The sequence below is a fragment of the Topomyia yanbarensis genome, chromosome 1 (assembly GCF_030247195.1).
Source record: "Topomyia yanbarensis strain Yona2022 chromosome 1, ASM3024719v1, whole genome shotgun sequence".
Lineage (NCBI taxonomy): Eukaryota > Metazoa > Arthropoda > Insecta > Diptera > Culicidae > Topomyia > Topomyia yanbarensis.
The window spans coordinates 44,878,264-44,884,495 of record NC_080670.1 but is presented as its reverse complement, the minus strand read 5'-3'; the positions used below and the strand labels follow the sequence as shown (position 1 = coordinate 44,884,495).

General features: G+C 40.1%; 1 protein-coding gene across 2 annotated transcripts in view; it reads left to right on the top strand.

Moving 5' to 3' along the window:
* The first annotated feature begins 234 nt into the window (after positions 1-234).
* Positions 235-6,232, top strand: part of LOC131677490 (fibroblast growth factor receptor homolog 1-like) — a 124,821-nt gene continuing 118,823 nt past the window's right edge. The window contains exon 1 of one of the 2 annotated variants that reach the window (XM_058957328.1): positions 235-761. The gene's annotated coding sequence lies outside the window, so the exon portion shown is untranslated. The remainder of the gene's footprint in view (positions 762-6,232) is intronic. The other variant, XM_058957329.1, reaches the window with a different exon arrangement.

The window sequence follows — 6,232 nt, the reverse complement described above, 5'->3', positions numbered from 1 at the left end:
GCCGCCCGGCCTGGGGCGGGCACCGTAGTCTAGCATACAATAGGCACCGATCTCTCCCAACTCGAGATCGAGAGAGCGTAAGCTGAATGCGCATCATCATCGGCTGTTTGCTCTATCCGATGTAACCGGACCGTAGTCAACGGTTAGTGCGGAACTTCGTGTACCGCGCGCTTTATATCCATCTTTTCTTCCTGATCGTCGTTCTCAATGCAAAAGAAGGATTTTCATTTTCACGACGCCACGACGGCCCGTTCAGTGCGCTACCGACATTCGATGCTAGCGGACGCGGATCTTCCTCTCCTCGCATCAAGGAAAGGCAGAATCGGTGTTGAGTGGTGATCGGATTTGTTTGATAAAATTAAAGAAAAAGTGCTTTCTCCAGTGTGTTGTGGACAAGGAAAATTGACAAATAAAAAGAATTCTGGTGAGAAGTGAAGAAATAAATGGATTTGGATTAGTAAAAAAGTGCATGTAAGTTCTATGGAAAATAAAAAAAAGTGCTTGAATTGAATTCTACAATCAAAGTGCAAAAAACGGTTTTCAAATTGTGAAACAGGTTCGGCAAACAGTGATTGTGATTGACATGATATCGAGTGACATTCGATCCGCCAGAGAGCATCAAAAGAATCAAAGCAAACCGTCAGGTATTTGATGGTCGTGAAATAAACTACAACTCAAAAAATCGAAAAGATAATCGCAACGATTGGATTAAAGCGGCTTATGGGTAAAAGGAGACATCTGTAAAAGGTTATAACGTTCAGGTAAGCGGTCTAGCTTTAGCGCCATTTGTTTATCTAATCAGTGAAAAGAAATCAATTGATGTAAAGCGCTTGACGTCAGCGTATTGAATTTCGTAGAAATTTCTCACAGTGGTGAATTCGTCATAGCTTCCTCCGTCGAATCACTTAATGAAAATTGCTTGGAAAACCTTGAGGCAGCACCAGACGTTGAGAGGAACAATCATATTGAACGGTGCTCCAACGCCAACGGATTCACAAAGTTTCCCTTTCGATACAACTAGATCACATCCGTCGGAGCTCTTAAGTTATCCTGAGGGTGAATATCAAAACATTCCGCAATCAAATATTTCACCGTGATGCTAATTAGTACACCGTTTAATCCGCTTGCGGTTCGACGCGGGCGCTCGGTGAATTACAACCAAACGAAGGTTTCCATTCGATGCGGTTCCCCCGTTAGTGCAGATGGTGGAATCTGCCGCCGGGACTGACTGCTCGCTGCTGGTTGGGTGGAATTTTTGCGCATTGTATCGCACACCGCACACCGGGGTACATATAGTGAATCGGTTTAAAAATAGCTTTTATTGGCAGAGTACAACGAAAATCTGTTTTTCCGATCGACTTGAACGATGACGGGCGAAGGGTGTTCCGAAGGATGATTGAGTGTTCAATAATTTGTGATGATGGTAGGATGTGCTAGAAAATGAATTGTGTATCTTTTTTTGCGCAAACATTGAGGGTTTGAAATATGTGGTTCCAAATTGGTTCTGGTTACTGATGAGATGGATTCGAAACACAAAAATCCATCTTTAAGCATCCAATATTAATTCAATTTTGCAGTCAAATTACAATGTCCCACCTCTGTTTTCTGTTTTATCGAGCTACGACAATTCTTTTAGTGGAATAAGGAGTTGACTTAACGAATGCAACTGAAATATTCCAATCGTTCATTTATTGGGACGATTTATGTGAACAAATGGGTGTCTCGCTAAAAGAAAGATCAAATTTTCGTGATTAATTTATTTGTGTGCATAGAGATTTGATTCACAAAGCATTAGTAATAAATCAAATGTCTGTTTTATAAACACTTGAAAATTAACACTGAGGGAATATATTCGAAAATCTGCTACGAATAGGTTTCACACAGAAAACTATACAAATTTTTCGTACATTTGACAAATCAGTCTTGGTTATATGGAAACGCTTTTATTTTTACTACAAGTTTCTCGTAAAAACTACGAAACGACTTTCGTAGATTAATTAAGAATCGGTTTCATTAGTCAAGCGAATTGTTTGATCAAATATACAAAAGTCTTTTTAATATTTACGAGCATCTTTCGTAATATGAACGATTTTTTCTTTCGAAAAAGCCATTGCATTGAATGCATTCTAAGTAGGATAATGAGCTAATTTTTGCTCTGTTTGAAACCGTTTGTTAGAGGAGCCACTGCCATCTTTATTCAATGCATTGGCTCAAAAAATAGGGCTGTAATCGGAGCGAACGATTCAAATTTTCAGTGCGTTCAAACATGAACCTTTCACCATTTCCAGGCCATTTGTGTTTGGTTCTTAAGAACGAAACAAAGAATTTGATGTCAATTTATTCGCTGAAATCTGTGGAATGATTGTAGGCCGAGTAACTAACGAAATAGTGAGGCAACTCCTCCCCAATTTTGCAAATTAGGTTCCTTACTCTTATTGGTTTCGTTCATTTCACGAACTAAAAAATGGCGATTTGAGAACGAAAACTTTCGTAATTTTATAGATTTAGTGCACATTCCACGAATTTTATGGTAGATGACGAAAAACTATTTTAGGTGAATAAAACTAATTGTTTCGTTATTTTACAAATTAATTGTACACACATAGTACGAATATTTTTGGAAAGAGTAAATTTATTTTTCGTACATTGAACGGTTTCGTTAGTCTCACGATTTACTTTTTCGTTCATCGAACACAAATTTTCGTGATTTCTATATGTTACTGTTTTGTTCGATTGAGATGGTTATTGATTTACACCTCGATAGTGGTGCATCGAAGAGAGCGAGAGGGACTATGGGCCCTTTTCTATGTTTTGTGCTTTTCATATTCTGCACCTGCTCAAACTAACGATCAACTATTAGTCTGGGCTTGCTGGCGTGGAGGCCATGGTGTGTCGATTTATCGGTTGACTTCGTCATCGTGCACAGGCTAATGAATGAATGAATGAATTAATTAATTTTGTATGCTTTTGCTGCATTTCTAGTAGTTTGCTTTTCCACTACTCATGTATATCAAAAATAATATCAGCTAATTCATACGCTTTTACTTAATCTCTTTGCACCTTTTGCTTTTTTCGGAAAATTATTCCTTTTATTAGTATTTTTCAAATTAGCTTCACAATCAATTGCCTATTCTCTCATATAAACAATCTCTCATGTTCAAAGTGTATAAGCGCTTGTGGCCTTCGCGATAACACAAACCAGATTACAAACGCGAACATGCAATTGCAATCATCCACACATACTTACGGCCGAGATCTCTCCTACATTAAAATACCCCAGTCTTTAAGGGAACATTTTAGCACCTAACGGGTGTTTAATAAAAAAATGAGGATTTTTCAGTCATGTAGTTAAAAAACAAAACAAAAATTTTCAACGAATTCAGTTTTTTTATTATTATAAACAATGTTTATTCTTCAAAAAAACGTCAATGAATTTTGGGAAAAGGGGCCCTGGTCAGCGACGCAACTTAGTCGCGATGCTCTCACAAGAGCGCTGGACGGCACTGACGTCCATCTTCCGGATACAGTTCCCGATCCTGGTGGTCAACTGCTTCGTATCCTTGGCCCGCCAGTTATTTTTGCACACTAGGGCACTGAGAGAGCCGAAAAAATGGGACGGCACTGGAGCAAGATGGACTGGTTCCTTTTTTTCGGCACGTACGGTATCTTTTTCTGCTCAAGGTACTCCAGCGTCTTCTTATATTTTACTACCGAGGGTGTGGCCGACTTGTCGCTGGAATAGTAGCTGTCATTTCTTCATTGTCTTCGCGAGCGGAAAGTAACTTTCGTCGTCCAGCACGAACGACGTCCCGCGCTAGTTCTTCGTCACCTACCGGTACTGCGATTTCACGATCGCTATCTGCTCGTTCGTGTACTCGGGGGACCGAATCTTCTTCCGACCGATGATGTCCTCCATCTTAAAGTTTCGGTGAATCAAGGTATGGGAGCAGTGATATTTTCGGCCGGCGTCACGCAAACTCGTTCCGTCCTTGCTGTCGTACAGTTTTTTTCAACGTCCCCTTCTTCTTTGTCATTATCTTCCGCTCCACGCTCAGGGATGCCAGCCCGATCAGAAACACATAACAGAAATATTTCAACACTATATCTCGCATTGTTACTTGTTATAAATTTCTGTTATTTTAACTACTAACGAGAACTAATTTATAACACATTATGTTACAAAATTTGTGTTCTGTTATAATCTTGTTATTTCATTCTGATCGGGAGGATCCGGTAAACTGTACTCACAGGCACGTTTTCATCTAGAAAGTGGTCTACCGTAAACTTTTTTCCACGATTACCATGCGTTTCGTAAAACCGTACAACACGCTCGCGGTGTGCTTGCTGTTTCAACGCCATCTTCGATTGAACTGATAGCACCCGAGCGAAAAGAAACATGTCACCCATTTATAGGGAGTCTAGAGAGCAATTCTCTTGAAGTGAAACATATTTACGCTCTTTACTTTAATTACAGAAAGGTGTTGAAATAATTCTCAATTTTTATTGAACACCCGTTATAAATTTACAAACGAGGTCTCAACCACCAACCCACCGCTCGCGCGATAATGAATTGGTCACGTCCGGAAGCCTCTACCTTGCAACCTAGCCTCATGCTTTCAGTTGGACCAATCGTTAAAATGACGCTCATATTCACTAGACAACATGGCGACATGGCAGGTAACTCTAATGGTATGGGGGAACTCTCTTCTAATATCTGAACCGTACACTGAAAATTCAGGAACCCACGCAAATATGCGAATGGCCACACGGTTATTTAATCAAATTTACCCACGGTAAGTTACGTACACGCTAACAGACGCGACAAACACGTTAACCCATTCATACCCATGTTGTTTGTGGACAACAACGTTTTTAAACAGCTATAACTTTTGATTGAGGCGAGATTTGCTCACAAAAACAAGTAAGGCTCATTAATGTGGTTATTGCCTTTAATTTGAATATTAACAGTTACAAGGAACAGCTCTAGAACTGAAGTTATTGCAATTAGTCTGATTGGATACCGATGGAGCAGTGCTGCCAGGGACAGTTTACGTTGACGACGGAAAATGATTTTTTCATATATCTTCTACATTGAAAACCGATAAAACTTATCAATTTAGACTGTCGTTGGATGCGCTTTCCACGTAATTGGCCTATTGTAATTATTATAGGAGAATTGTATTGAGCATTAGAAGGTAAAAATTGACCAGCTTCTAGCACTGCCCATGGGAGCACCTATCTTTATGAAAATAGGCTTTTCGTGTTTCTTGACCCCAACGTTTTCAAAGACAAATAGTTTTGAAACCCTAATGCACTAGAAAAAAGTTGGGCATGAAAGGGTTAACATACAAACGCTTGAGCTTCATCCACGCACAACTACGTCCGCGATCTCGCAAACCGAACGTTTTAGCTCTTATAAACTCATAAACGCGGTCTCAAGCGCGGACCACATGTGTTCGCGTGATCATGAATCAGTCACGTCCGAAAGTCCATACCATTGACCCTAGTAGCATAGGCTCAAGCCTTCAGTTGATCCAATCAACGAATGACGCTCATATCCACTAAACAACGCGTAAACTTTCAGAATCACGACCCGCTGCAATTGACCTTAAGTGATATTCATTATACGGTCCAGATATGTGCAGGCGTAGGGACTTCACAATGGCGTGTATCATCACGAAGAGCTCGAGCGTTTGTACGTTACCGAGTTCGATCGCGTGGGCATTTTTATGTCGCATGTTCTAGCGTGCATAAACTATATTTAACCGTGTGTCCATTCGCATATACGCATGTGTTCTTGTGTACTCAATTTTCGGTGTACGGTTCCGATGCTAACAGAGTGAGTTTTTCTATATCATTACAGTTCCCGGTCATTTCACCATGGAATGTGTTGTCTAGTGGATATGAGCGTAATTTTTTATTGGTCCAACTGAAAACATGCACCTAGGTGGGTGACATTTACCGTCTCGTCTGCAATTGTAGTGAGAGTTTCTAACGGGGAGCCCTACCAAGATCTTAGCTCTACAGTTCCAGTAGGACAACTCTTGAAAAAACCTAGTCAACTTGATATGATACCCTTATAGTGTTTTTTTTTTGATAGATGACCCATTTTGCGCGGCAATATTTCAAATTAGATCAGGATTATCAGGATGCTTTTAAGATGGTTAGAAAGCGGTGAAAATCCGGTCCACAATGACAGAGAATTTAATTAATCAAGCACTGATGCCTTTCT